Genomic DNA, 15,187 nt, shown 5'->3' on the forward strand with positions numbered 1-15,187 from the left:
ATGCCCCTACTCGTGGTATAGCGAGCAGGGGCAGAATTTACTAATACTAAGTAATCTTTACTTAGTATTAGTAAATGTGGCTGTAAGACCAATTTAGGTCTTTCAGTCTTTTAGTAGATAACTCCCTGATACCATGGGAATTAGGGAGTTATCTACTAAGCGGCTGCAAGATGCAGCCGCTGATCGGAGTTTGCATGCCACAGTCCAGGTGTTAGTCCCTTTGAAACAACTTGTGGGTTTTAAAATTCGCCTGCCTATTGAAGTCTATGGCGGTTCGCCCGGTTCGCGAACATTTGCCAAAATTCGCGTTCGCCATTCGCGAAACGAAAATTTTATGTTCGCGACATCACTAATTATGGCAAACAGGTACAGGGTTGTGGTGGGAGACACATTGAGGGACTGCAGGGGACGGGGAAGACATATGTAGGGCCTGCAGGGGAGGACACATGGAGGGGCTGCAAGGGAGGGTGAGAGAGACACATAGAGGGTTGGAGATGGGGAAAAAGACAAGGAGGGTCTGGTGGGAATGAGACACATATAGGGCTGGGTGGGAGGAAATACAACACTTGGGAGGAAATGAGACACATGGAGAGGCTTGAGGGGAAATAAGACACATGTAGGGGCCAAGACAATTTTTTCCACCGCCCTGTGGTTTCTAGTTACGTCTCTGATCTGAATGGATCTGCACAGCACTGGATGATTTCCTTCATTTGGTATGGGGTCAGTCAGACATTGAATAGCCATGTTTAAAATATGCTGATTTGACATTGTCAGTATCTCACAAATCACTCTCTGCCTTTTACATATATAACCGTTAAAAAGTATATTTTCATTTTTCTGTGTCCAGACCCTTTTGTCACACACATACACCAGGTACTTCTAAACATACAATTTATATTTTGAAGGCGTGACAGAGCACCTCGGATTTACAGTGACCTATTAAAAAGCGTATTGTATTCTCTAGGCATGCTTATAGTTTTAAAAAGCTTAGGCAAATCTTAATATCCTGAAAAGAAACAGTTACCAATTTATTTTGGAACGTTTTGCTAATCACCCAAGCCAGCTCTCTTCTTGCAATCAATGGGTTAAGAGCCAAGGCTTTAGTTCTACGTCATTATAACAAAGGTTTCAGAAAATCACCATGCTGTCACTTTAAATGTTCCAGGATCAGGCTACATGTCCCCGCCCTGAGCAGCCCAAGTGTCAGCTTTCATCGCACGGGGGAGCCTTGGCTATCGTGCGTTCCATAATGACACCCAGAGAGACACAGGTGATCGAATCTCCTCATCCAAGGGTTGTGGGCTTCCTCCAGGATGTGATCACAGAGCCTGATACTGTATCTCTCTACTGATGGCTGTTACTTGGCGCTTATATGTGGATACAGTTCCAATTGCTCTAGGTAAGCAGTAAAGGGTTTATATTGTCTGCTATTGAGAGTCTGTGTTTGTATTGTATGTAATTTGGACATCCACTGTCCTGTGTGTTGTGCGAGTCTGTGTTTTTTCTGCTTTTGTTTACACACCCACACTAATAATATGCACTATATATAGATTTGTGCAAACACCCTAGAATATAATGTATATTTATTAATCCACTCAAAAAGTGTCACGCCCTGTGTATTGAGCTAAGGATTTAAGGGGTTGATCCACTAAACATCTTAATTTGTGGTGAATACTCCCAGCCATATGGGTCACTTTGGGGGAATAGTCCATAAACTGGATTATTGACCATGGAATTATAAATTGTAGGCCAAGGTGGTCATAGTGGTGATATCCCACTGACTTTATTTTCCTGCTCTATTCTGGTCTAAAATGTACAATTGTCATTTCCCTACAATTCTTGGTTTAGTGTGTAATCGTTGATTTATGTATGGATTATTTTATATTCTTTATATCTACACATCTGTACAAAATCTAGAGTACAGTGTGTGTGTGCAGGCTGATAGTCATGTTGTGCTGGCTTGGGTGCCCTATTCTTTGCATTACTGAATATTTGATGAGTACATGTTCTGCTCTCATTATCTCTTAGCATCTGGTGTGTTTGCAGGAGACATTAGTCTGTGTGGGTGAAACCAAATTAGTAGAATGCACGGGTTTAGCTGGATTATAGCTGTTCTTCATTTCTACTGGAGATGTTTGGACAGCCAGGCTGCATGTTGTCACACATTTTAATATATTTTTTGTTTGTCACTTAATTACAATAAGCCTTGGACGCAGGCCTGCAGGATGGCCCTTGTGCTGGTTGGGAGATTGAGGGTGAGTAATGTCAGATACAGGGGGTGAGGTTGTATATTCAATGATCATATAAGATAGCTGTTAACATGTTTAAAATATATATATATCATTTTTTATTTTATATTTTTATTGTGAATAATGTGATGTGATGTGATAAGTAAACTGGAATGAATGTCAAATTTGTAATCCTGATTTAAGTGTAAAAATGGCACCATCAAAACACATTAACCCCTTAAGGACACATGACATGTGTGACATATCATGATTCCCTTTTATTCCAGAAGTTTGGTCTTTAAAGGACCACTCTAGGCACCCAGACCACTTCAGCTTAATGAAGTGGTCTGGGTGCCAGGTCCAGCTAGGGTTAACCCAATTTTTTTATAAACATAGCAGTTTCAGAGAAACTGCTATGTTTATAAATTGGTTAAGCCTTCCCCCTAATCCTCTAGTGGCTGTCTCATTGACAGCCGCTAGAGGCGCTTGCGTGATTCTCACTGTGAAAATCAGAGTGAGAGCACGCAAGCGTCCATAGGAAAGCATTGTAAATGCTTTCCTATGCGACCGGCTGAATGCGCGCGCAGCTCTTGCCGCGCGTGCGCATTCAGCCGACGGGGCGGAGAGGAGGAGGAGAGCTCCCCGCCCAGCGCTGGAAAAAGGTAAGTTTTACCCCTTTTCCTCCTTCCAGAGCCGGGCGGGAGGGGGTCCCTGAGGGTGGGGGCACCCTCAGGGCACTCTAGTGCCAGTAAAACGAGTATGTTTTCCTGGCACTAGAGCGGTCCTTTAAGGGGTTAAAAATTGAATTATGTCCAGAGTGCTTTGGCTTTACAGTACACTTATTTCTTACCGTGAGATACTGAAAAATATGGCCATGCTGTCATGGTGAGGGGCACACTAGTGTACCACATATACTATTTTGTCTGATTGTGTTTGTGGGCAAACGTTAAAGTGTTCTTTATTTGGCTGTGTTGGATAAGGGAAACTAAAGATTGTTTACATTTTTTGCTTTAGTAGAATGTTTTGGGTTTAGCCTTTGACAAAGTTGACGCTCATCCTTTGTATCAGATATAGTCAGTGTACCCTGACAGTTTGTGTTTGGAGTGCTGAAATGTGGTGAAGGCAATAAGAAGTCCGCTAATAGATATTTAAGTCACCTGACCAGTTTCTGCACTGTTCTGATGTTGGTGTTTATCAAGGAATCACATGATTAAAATGTAACTGGCTGCTATAACGATACTATTATTCTGTGAGTAGTATAACCTTTCAAATCAGCAAGATCCAATGATCATTGGTACTTCATGATGGCAGTTATTAGTATCTTGGGTTAGAACCAGTTCACTCAGTAATGTCAAACTTTGTATACATTCCTGATATGTCCGTCATTACTTTTATCATCAGTTTTATTAATACATTGTATTGAAATGTTGTTGTGTGTTTGTTTTTTGTTTTGCTTTTTTTTTTTTTTTTTTTTTTTTTTTATAAATTCTTTATTTTGAAAGATTTTTTGTTTTGTTTTGTTTAGGGGTAAGGGGTACAGAAAATAAGCGGGGGGTAAACATTTGGTAAACATGAAAAAGGAACATATATTGCTTGCACATAAAGTTATTTCAGTATTTCGAATATTTCGACAGTTGCAATATTCTTGTGATTATGGATCTCAGAGTTGTGATACATATCATTATTCTATTCTTGCGTGATACATCCTGGTCTAGTGGTTTGGGTAGGGTACAGAAGATTAAAGGGTTGGGGGTAGGATGTCCTGTCCTATCATAGGTGTGCAGTTGTGGGGTACCTTTGTTTGCACACTGTGCTTTCGTGATCTTTCTGTTGTACCCTTTGTGTTTGCGTACTTCAGTGGTCAAGTCGTCCCGCTGGGTTTCGGGCTCCTCTGGGATGAGAGGGGTCGGGGTGGGAGATATCCTGAATTGTCAGCTTGTAGTGTCTGTCTCTGTGTCTTGCGCTCTTCCGTTCTAAGTGAGTTATTGTCCGTTATATGTCATCGGTATGGGTGTGGTTTGTGGGTCGTTTCGGCGTCATTTGTGGTGTGGTGTGGTGTGCGTTGTGGGTGCTGTATTGCTTTGTTAATCGTGAGTGTGTGTTTTCTGCGTATTGCTATTGTTTGGTCATGTGTGTCCTTTGTTTTTGTTCGCCATTGGTGCCGGCGTGTATCGTAGCTTGGTTGGTAGGAGAGTGTGGTTTGTGTAGGGGTGTTCTAGCGGTCTACTGACTCGGGGGGAGGGGGGCTGAGGGGGTTATGGGTGTGGGATATGTATGGTTGTCGCGTACTTGGGATGTGATCCCGTGTGGGTGCTCGCTGGTGGTCTAGGCTGTTGGTGGGTATTCATAGAACCATGGGTCCCAAATTTTATTGAAATGTGTGGTCGTGTCGTGAACCAGTGCGGACAATTCGTCCATTTTGATTGTGTCCTTAATTTTCCTTTTTACTGTGTCTAGCGTGGGTGTGTCTGGGCTTCCCCATTTCTCAGCGATGGCTCTCCTGGTTGCTAGTGCAATTTTGGCAATCAATTTGTTTTGGGATCTTGGTGTATTGGCCATGGGTTTGGATAGTAGCCATATCCATGGGTCGTGTGGTATGTTAGTGTGGAGGATCTGTGATACCATGGTTTCTATTTGGTTCCATAGTTGTGTTGTGTGTGTGCATTCCCACCACATGTGTATGTAAGTGCCTCTGTGTCCACAGCCTTTCCAGCATAGGTCATTGTCCGACCTGCCCATCTGTTTGAGTTTTAGTGGGGTGACGTACCATCTCAGTAGTGTCTTGTATGCTTGTTCCTTGTGGTTCACACATATGGATATGGATGCCGTGGCTTCCCATATGTCGGTCCAGTCTGTTGGATCCTCGGCTGGACCTATGTCCCTCTCCCAAGCCGACACATATGTAAGTGCTCCGTGTTTAACGTTTTGAATTAAATGGGTGTATAGCTTTGAGATCTGTCCTTTGTGTGTAGGGGTTTGTATGCATTGTTTTTCGAAGGGCGTAAGAGTTTTTGTGCCGGCCTGTTTTATTGTCGGAGTTTCGAGAAAGCTTCTAAGCTGTAGGTGGCGGAACATGTCGAAGGTGCGGTATGGTGTAGTTTGTGGGAGGTCCGCGAATGGTATTGGTTGTTGGTTTCTATAGAAGTGGTGTAGTCGTGTGAGGTCGTTTTCTTCGAATCGGGCGAAGTCTTTTGGTGTCATGCCGGGTGGGAAGTGTGTGTTGCGAAGAATTGGTGTCAGGGGTGAGGGTTGTGTTGTCAAGCCACTTTTTTGGGTTACTTTGTCCCAGATGTTGATAGTGTTGATGATTGCGGGGGATGTTCGGGGTAGGGGAGGTCTTGCTGTTCTGGGGAGCCATATGTATAATGATGGGAAGTCCCTGCCAAAGATATCGTGCTCTAGGTCTACCCATCTTTTGGTTCCGCAAGGGGCGTGCCAGTTTTGTGCTTGTGTTAGCTGAGCTGCCTGGTAGTAGTGGGTGAGGTGTGGGAGGCCTAAACCCCCTGCTTTGTTGGGAACGTATAGGGTTTGTCTTTTGATCCTGGTGCGTCTGTTGGCCCATATGAATTTGTCGATTGTAGATTGTAGTTGCTTGATGTCAGTGTTTTTAATTGGGATTGGTAGAGTTTGGAATAAGTATAAGAGCCTGGGTAAGACATTCATCTTAACCGATGTCAGTCTTCCCAGCCATGATATTGGCATGTTTTGCCATTTCTCTACATCTTGTTTGATTTTTTGGATCGTGGGTGTGTAGTTTAGGTCATAGCTGCGAGAGAGGTCTGCTGGGATGGCTATACCTAAGTACTTGATATGTGTGGGTGCGAGGTCAAAGGGGTAGATTTGGTGTATAGCTGTTTTTGTGGGGGCGTCTATGTGTATGGCTAGGACTTCAGTCTTGTCGATGTTCAGTTTATATCCGGATATGTTGGCGTAGGTTTCCAGGGCTTGAAGGAGTGGTGGGAGGGAAGTTGTTGGTTCTGTTATTGTGATGAGTAGATCATCTGCATATGCTGCAGTTTTGTATTCTTCTCCGCGGATTTTTAGGCCTTGTATGTTTTCGTTTGTTCTGAGTGTTTGCAGGAGCGGCTCCAAGGAGAGCGCAAAGAGGAGAGGGGACAGCGGACATCCCTGGCGTGTGCCATTGTGTATCGTGAAGGAGGGGGGATTTGTTAGGGGTAATAGGAGGTGGGCTTGTGGGGTGGCGTATAGTACCTGTAGGGCGGTAATGAATGTTGGGGGGAATCCAAATTTGGTTAGAGTGGCGAATAAGAAGGGCCATAATAGTCTGTCAAAGGCCTTTTCTGCGTCTAGAGATAGGAAAAGGGTCGGTGTGTGTCTGGTTTGTGCCGTCCATATGAGGTCGTATGTCCGTCTTGTGTTGTCGCTGGCCTGTCGCGTCGGTATAAAGCCTACTTGGTCTGGGTGAATCAATTTGGGTATGAGGGGGTTTAGGCGGTCGGCAAGGATTTTGGTGAACAGTTTTAAGTCTACGTTGAGGAGGGAGATCGGTCGATAGTGTCCTGGTTCTAAGTGTGATTTGTTGGGTTTTGGAAGGAGGCATACGTTGGCTTGTAGCATGTCTTTTGGTAGTGGGTCGCCTTGTAAGATGGTGTTGTATAGGTTGCAAAGGTGTGGGATCAGGGTGGGGGCGTATGTTTTGTAATAGAGCCCTGTGAACCCGTCCGGGCCTGGGCTTTTGTTGGGTTTCAGGGCTTTTATCGCCCCTGCGAGTTCTATTGTTGTTATGGGGTTGGCCAGTGTTTGTGCTGCTTCTCCATTGAGGGAGGGTAACGCTACTTGGTTGAGATATGTTTGTTAGTGTTTTAATAGGTGTTGGGTTATGGCGTGCTCCTGGTGTGTGATCGTACAAAGCCTCATAGTATTTTAGGAAGACGCTAGCAATTTCTTCTGGGGCTTCTGTGATTGCTCCATCAGGGGTGCGTATTTTGTGTATCTGTTTGTTTTCGGTTCTTTGTTTGAGTTTTCGTGTGAGTAATGTGTCGGCTTTGTTGGCTTTGTCATAAAAGAGTTGCTTTGTCCATAGTAAGGCTTTTGTGGAGTCTTTTGCCATATATGTTTTTATGTCAGTTTGGCATTTTTTAATCTGTTCGGTTAGCTCTTGTGTTGGGTCTGCTTTGTGCTTTGCTTCAAGGGTTCGGAGGGTTTTGAGTGTTTGTTCTAGGTGTGCTACCTTTTGTTTTTTATGTATTGTTGCTTGGTTTATTAGGACTCCCCTGATCACTGCCTTGTGGGCAGCCCATAGGGTCCCTTCTGAGGTGTCCGCGGATTTGTTCAGTTGGAAGTATTCTGTGAGGGCCCTGTCTACTTCTTGTCTGATTTGTGGGTTATGAAGCAAGTGGGGGTTCAGTCTCCAAGACCATGGTCGGACTGTGCAAGGTAGGTTAATTGTGAGTGTTATTTCTGCGTGGTCGGACCACGTAATGGGGCCTATGGATGTGGAGTGAACCATTGGTGCCAGTGCTGGGGAGATGAGAAAAAGGTCGATGCGGGAGTATGAGTGGTGTGGGTGCGAGAAGAAGGTGTAATCTAAAGATGTTGGGTGTTGAGATCTCCATGCGTCTAGGAGGTGGGTACGTGAGATGAATGAGGAGAGCAGTTTGTCTGTTTTGGCCGTCGGCGGTCCATGTTGAGTGTGCGTGCGAGTGCGGAGTCTGTCGACTGAGGGTGAAGGGGATGCATTGAAATCTCCGCCAAGTATGGAGTGGTGGGAGGGAAACAGAGCTAGGTGTGCTTGTAACGTGTGCCAGAAAGTGCTGGAGGGTGTGTTTGGGGCATACAAGGAAGTGAAGGCGTATGAGTGTGTGCCTATTTTGCCCGTGACACTGAGGTATCGGCCTTGTGGGTCTGCTATTGTGCGCTGGATGACGAGTGGGCACGATTTTCGGATAATGATGGCTACTCCGTTGTGCTTGCCGTGAGGGGAGCTGGCGAAATGGTTGATTCGGTAGTGTCGGCTCAGGAGAGGGAATTGCTTAGCTTCAGTGTAGTGTGTCTCTTGAAGGAGGAGTACGTCCGCCTTAGATCTGTTTGCCCATCTCATTAGTTGGTGTCGTTTGGTCGGATTGTTTAGTCCTTTACAATTTATCGATAGGCAGGTCAGAGTGGCCGGCATGCTGGGTGTGGCTGTGTTGTGTCTTGTGTGTGGTGTTTCGTTTATGTAGTGCGTGTTAGGGGGGGAGAGCGGGGTTGTTGGTTAGCGGGGAGGGGTGGGGATTCGGGGTAATGGGTCGGGTGACGGGTGGCGGTGCAGGGGTGGTTTGTGGGATGTCCCGGGTGGATCTGGGTATAGGGGAGTGGGTTGGGTCCTGGTCTTACTGGTTGGTTGCCAGGCGTCTTTTGGGCGGCTGGGTTTGCTTATTTGGATGTTTATAGTTTGTAAGCAATGTGAGGTTTTGGTGTTCTTGTTTATGCTTTGTGGTCAGGTGAGCTAGGAGTTATACGTTTGGTTGGGGTTTTGAGGGTGGAGGTGGGTCGGTGCTTCGCCTCTCCCTCTCTGTCCCCGGGTTTTCTGTTCTAGTTCCGAGGGTGCATCTCGGGTAGGGTGGTTTGAGTAAGAGTTTCAATTGTGCTGGTTGGTTTGACTCGCGTCGTGCGAGTGTGAGTGTGTTAGAGGGTCTGTTTTCAGGTTATTGTGATGGAGGGTGGTGATGTATGAGAGCCAGTTTCGTGATGTGAGGTCATGAGGGCGTTGTTAATCGCCATGGTCTGCGTGGTTCTTGTCTTGGTTATGTGTGTGAGTGGTTCCTAGGTCGTATGTGCTTGTCGTGATTTCTTTGGTGGGTGATGCAGGTGTCGGTGTCGGTCATGTGTCATTGTTGTGCCTGTGGTAAGTGTGTTTTTCTGCTAACCTGTTCGCGTTTTGAAATCGGTGGGTTCAAGGTTGGTGTCTGGTTTCTCGTTGGTGGGCAGTCGCTTGTGTCTGTCCAGGTTAGGCGTTCTGTCTGTCCTTCATGTTCCAGGTTTCGAGGATAGTTTTTGCTGAAAGACAAAGGCGCGTGCGAGGGCACTGCAGTCGGTGTTAGTTGTTTGTCTCTGGTCGTGTACTTGATTGGGTAAGGTGTAGTGTCAGGGGAGTTGTGTCTGGGGTCTGGTGGGCCTTTTAATAGGTTATGGTACCTTTTGGGCTGCAGGAGCTGCATATATACCTCAGGGGGGGTTTCTGCTCTCTGTGAGGCTTGTAAGCTTGATGGGGTGGTCTCGTGTGCTCAGGGTCTCTCGAGGGAGTTAATTTTAGAGTGTCAGGTTGTGATTGGCTCACATAGCCCTAGGGGGTGGTGGTTGTCGCCCTTCCCTCTTCGCCTTATATTGCTCTAAGGTAAGTCGTATGGTTGTGGGGCATAGGGGGGGTCGTTGTCATGATGTCGTCGTGCGGGGGTGTTTCTAGTGAGGTTAGGGAGCCTCTTCTGTCAGGCAATGGGATACATTCTGATAAATACATATACACATGCAGAGAGGCGCTATGTAACATTGGTGACTAAGTATAGCTTGGATATCAGTGAGGCGCTATAGTTTGTCACACAACTGCACTTCAAAGTAAATGACGGTTCAAAACACCCCTAACGATATAATACAAAGAAGAGGGGTAAGGTGTGCGGTTCTGGTAAAAAATAGAAATAAGCATATAAGTAGTACCTTGGGGTGGGACACATTCTGCATTAATCAAACCTCTTTTTGTGAAATAGTGTTCCTCCCCTGGGGTTTGTTACTAAAATGTTACCGCTAGTTTTTCTTGCTTTCCCCCCCGGTTAAATCTGTGGGCGCTACGCCCTTTCCTTCTGTAAGGGTGTCACCGGTAAGGCCTTAGTTGTTGTTCTGCCTTACTTTTGGCCCAGTTTCAAAGTTGTACATATTAAATATGCCCCCTGCGTGTCTGCCTTTCAGTGTGGGTTCCGGGTATCGAAACTTGCCATCCCCCCTGGGTGCTCTTTAGCTAATTCGGTCCGGCCTGGTCTGAGAATGAAGCACTGTGAGACCTCTGGGTCTTTGTGGCGTTTCCCAACCCTTCCCTCTCCCCATCTCTCCCCCCACCCCCCCCCTGCCGAGTAGGGTCGGAGGATGAGGAGTGGGGACATCCACAAGTGGGGCATAAAAAGGGCAGCATCTCGCTGGTGATGTGGTGAGGGGAGAGAGACTGCGCGCTGGTGTGTCGCGTCTCTAGATACACTTAAGTGGTTGGGCAGATATTGAGATAAGGTGATGGGTCTTGGGGAGGCCAGGGAGGCCTTCTACTTTGCCTTGTGGCCTGTCGTGCCCCGGTGTGGTCGTTTTGTGTGGTTGGGAGGCGATTATGTAGCTCCCCGACCCGGTTGGGGTCCGGGGTGTGTGGGGTATGTATGTTGTCCCTCGCACTTGTGCGACATTATTATAGGCTTGGGACTGAGGCCTGCCAGGTCTAGGCCTAATGAGGGGCAGTTATAGTGCTCTGGGGTGTAATGGCATGGCAAATAAATATAACATTGTAATAAACTTGCATATCAAACAGAAACGTTAATCTTAACTAGGGTGTAACAGTTCGTAGTGCATACTACCGGAGGAACAGTGTCCTTGGACCACATTCGCGGAGTGGAACTTTCCGCTCTTTGTGGGTCCGCCGATGTGGTTCTGGCAGCTGTTCATGGTACCGTTCAAGTGTCTGTCTGGGTTTGCTCCTGGGGGACCGATGGTGTTTTCCTCTTGGTCTGCATGCGGCTTGTGTTGGAGCGGGGTCCTTCTTTACGGCTGTTGTCTCCTGGAGTGGCACGGTTGGAGTCGGCCGGTGGATACCGCAAGGGGATTCCCAGATGCGCTGCAAAATCCTGCATGTCGGTGACTTGATGGAGGGTGAAGGTTTGGTCTCCCTTTTTAGCTGTCAGCTTGAAAGGGTGCCCCCACATATAGCGCCACCCGGATTCAATTAGCGCGGTGGTGAGGGGTTTTAGTTCTCGGCGTTTCCTCAGTGTCGTAGGCGCCAGATCTTGATAGAAATGAAGCTGTTGCCCTTGATATAGAGGTGGGCGGTTTCTGGCTGCGTTCATTAGCTTTTCTTTAATTGGGAAGTGAAGGAGTTTCACGATGATATCCCTGGGGATATTGGGGTTGAATGTCGGCGGCCTCAGCGCTCGGTGTGCTCTTTCTATGTATATGTCGTGTTCTGGGGTGTCAGGCAGGAGGGAGTGGAATACTGCTGTAATGGTTGGCAGTATGGCGTCCGGTAAGACGGTTTCCGGTAGGCCCCGTATGCGTATGTTTTGCCTGCGGGATCTATTATTTAAGTCCTCTAGGCCATCCTCCAGAAAACGTATCCTGTCCGACAGATTCTCCAGTTCTCTGCCGTGGGTGGTTGTTTGTATTTGGGTTTCTTTTATGAGGCGTTCACTGGTGCCTGTGCGAGAGGTCAGCGCCTCTATGTCTTCTTTGAGGCCTGATATTTGTTTTTCGAGTGCTGCCGTTGTGTAGGCCTTGATGTCGGCCGATGTTTCTCTGAGCATTCTTCGGAGATCATCTTTAGTAAGAGGGGATGTGTCTGTAGATTCCCTGTCACTCTCTTCAGAGTCCGAGCCTGTGTCTGCCTGGCTCTGGGCCCAAGATGGCTGCTTGTCTTCTTTGGCGCGGAACATCGTGGCCACTGACGGTGTGGATTCTTTTCTTTTTTTCGTTCCCCCCCATCTGAATGTGTGGTGATGGGGTTGCTGTAGGTCTGCGTTAAGTTTTGAGGGTGAGATGCACCTTTGTGGAGGCTGATGGATGCGGATTGTATGCCCGGGGTAAGAGAGCTAGGAGAGCACACGTCTTACTCCATGGAAGGTTAGGCTCCGCGCTCGCTTTTTTTTTTTTATTATGAACTATATATCTATTTTTGAGAAAACATATATTATAAGCTTGTGGTAAGGGCCCTCTAGTGCCATAAGTACACAAAGAGGAGTTTCACTCTGAGGTAAACGGAGTGTGCTATCCAAGAGTTTCCATATGTCCATAAGCAACAGAAAATAAATAATGGAGTCCCAATATCCTCAAATTGCAAATCACAAGTTCGTTCCATAAAAGTGTGGAGTTGACATTTCAACCCATTAAACTGGTGTTTGTCAACACTATCTGTTACATATACAGGGAGTGCAGAATTATTAGGCAAGTTGTATTTTTGAGGATTAATTTTATTATTGAACAACAACCATGTTCTCAATGAACCCAAAAAACTCATTAATATCAAAGCTGAATATTTTTGGAAGTAGTTTTTAGTTTGTTTTTAGTTTTAGCTATGTTAGGGGGATATCTGTGTGTGCAGGTGACTATTACTGTGCATAATTATTAGGCAACTTAACAAGAAACAAATATATACCCATTTCAATTATTTATTTTTACCAGTGAAACCAATATAACATCTCAACATTCACAAATATACATTTCTGACATTCAAAAACAAAACAAAAACAAATCAGTGACCAATATAGCCACCTTTCTTTGCAAGGACACTCAAAAGCCTGCCATCCATGGATTCTGTCAGTGTTTGGATCTGTTCACCATCAACATTGCGTGCAGAAGCAACCACAGCCTCCCAGACACTGTTCAGAGAGGTGTACTGTTTTCCCTCCTTGTAAATCTCACATTTGATGATGGACCACAGGTTCTCAATGGGGTTCAGATCAGGTGAACAAGGAGGCCATGTCATTAGATTTTCTTCTTTTATACCCTTTCTTGCCAGCCACGCTGTGGAGTACTTGGACGCATGTGATGGAGCATTGTCCTGCATGAAAATCATGTTTTTCTTGAAGGATGCAGACTTCTTCCTGTACCACTGCTTGAAGAAGGTGTCTTCCAGAAACTGGCAGTAGGACTGGGAGTTGAGCTTGACTCCATCCTCAACCCGAAAAGGCCCCACAAGCTCATCTTTGATGATACCAGCGCAAACCAGTACTCCACCTCTACCTTGCTGGCGTCTGAGTCAGACTGGAGCTCTCTGCCCTTTACCAATCCAGCCACGGGCCCATCCATCTGGCCCATCAAGACTCACTCTCATTTCATCAGTCCATAAAACCTTAGAAAAATCAGTCTTGAGATATTTCTTGGCCCAGTCTTGACGTTTCAGCTTGTGTGTCTTGTTCAGTGGTGGTCGTCTTTCAGCCTTTCTTACCTTGGCCATGTCTCTGAGTATTGCACACCTTGTGCTTTTGGGCACTCCAGTGATGTTGCAGCTCTGAAATATGGCCAAACTGGTGGCAAGTGGCATCTTGGCAGCTGCACGCTTGACTTTTCTCAGTTCATGGGCAGTTATTTTGCGCCTTGGTTTTTCCACACGCTTCTTGAGACCCTGTTGACTATTTTGAATGAAACGCTTGATTGTTCGATGATCACGCTTCAGAAGCTTTGCAATTTTAAGAGTGCTGCATCCCTCTGCAAGATATCTCACTATTTTTGACTTTTCTGAGCCTGTCAAGTCCTTCTTTTGACCCATTTTGCCAAAGGAAAGGAAGTTGCCTAATAATTATGCACACCTGATATAGGGTGTTGATGTCATTAGACCACACCCCTTCTCATTACAGAGATGCACATCACCTAATATGCTTAATTGGTAGTAGGCTTTCGAGCCTATACAGCTTGGAGTAAGACAACATGCATAAAGAGGATGATGTGGTCAAAATACTAATTTGCCTAATAATTCTGCACTCCCTGTATATTTAAAATATTACTTTTATGCCTTTTTAAAGAGCAGTATGTAGTTGCTGAAAGAACATTAATGTCTGAAAGAATATATTATATTAGGTTATTGCTTCTCTCCTTTTAATAGGAAATATTTGTCCATCATACATTTTACATTTCGGCTAGAATTATATTTTTGAAGTCCTAGTGGACATTAGAGAAAACATGGCAAATACGGTTAGTCTTGGAAGGCAATATGACTGTCACGATTGGGGGAACCAAACACGCTAACACACACAGAGAAAAGGTGCAGTACCGGACCTTAGAGTGGCCGGGCTAAGCACACAAAGAATAGTCAGGAGACACGCCGAGTAAGGGGAACCAGAAGACAGGATAACGAGAAACAAGCCGAGGTCAAAGGGTAGGAGAAAGTCACAAAGTCAGATTAACAAGCCAGAGAGTACGTAACCAGAAAGCACAAGTTCAGTAGCAATAATAGCAAGCAAAGACCACAACAGGGCAGGGAGGAACAGGAAAGGCAAGTATATAAACCATAAGGTTAATTCTGATTGTTAATTCTGATTGGAAATGATCCAATCACACGTGGGAGTAGTTTTTCAGTTAACTTGACTTAGTTTCTATTTTTCAATTCGGATATTGCCTGCGATTCGTTTAGCAGGCTATTGGAAAGTGAGTACAGTTGTGTGTGAAAACATGTACTCCCAATTTAAGTTACATTGGCATCGTATAAATTGGTATCCATTTGTGTATGTCTTATGTTATTATTATCTTTAATGGATAAAGAATCGTATGGATGGGGTTGAATTAGCCAGTTAGGAGTTTCAACTAAAAGGAGAAACCTAATATTCAAATCTGCTGGATTAAGTATCTAGTCATCAAGTTCAAAATCAAGTTGCATATGAAACGACCATTCTACAGTTTGGGGGTGTGCCAATAAAAATACCCTCCCAGGGTGCCAAGTAACCTAGGTATGCCTTTTGAGTGAGGGTGACATTCCTTGCAAATATACTTGCACACATTAAAATATGTATTTGTTTTAGAAGCTTTCTTTGCCATCTTCAAGCTGGTTCTGTAATGGTTACATCAGAGTTTGTAGGAATCTATGATCTGCAAACTTTCTTTGTCTTAGGGATGAGCATAACCACCTAGCAAAGCTAGTGGGTATGCAGCAGCCTCCCGGAGTCAAATGCCAGAGCTGAAAAGGCTCGCGCTGTTCATCTGCACAGCAACAGCCTTTCAGCCAATCAGGTAACCAGGAGAGCCGTGCTGAGCGCGGGAATCCTGATTACCTCAGATTTTTAAAA

General features: G+C 45.5%; 1 protein-coding gene across 2 annotated transcripts in view; it reads left to right on the top strand.

Moving 5' to 3' along the window:
• Nucleotides 1-1,195: 1,195 nt before the first annotated feature.
• Nucleotides 1,196-15,187, top strand: part of SLC7A4 (solute carrier family 7 member 4) — a 58,569-nt gene continuing 44,577 nt past the window's right edge. For both annotated transcript variants that reach the window (XM_063454611.1, XM_063454613.1), the window contains exon 1: nucleotides 1,196-1,399. The gene's annotated coding sequence lies outside the window, so the exon portion shown is untranslated. The remainder of the gene's footprint in view (nucleotides 1,400-15,187) is intronic.

The sequence above is a fragment of the Pelobates fuscus genome, chromosome 5 (assembly GCF_036172605.1).
Source record: "Pelobates fuscus isolate aPelFus1 chromosome 5, aPelFus1.pri, whole genome shotgun sequence".
Taxonomy (NCBI): Eukaryota; Metazoa; Chordata; class Amphibia; order Anura; family Pelobatidae; genus Pelobates; species Pelobates fuscus.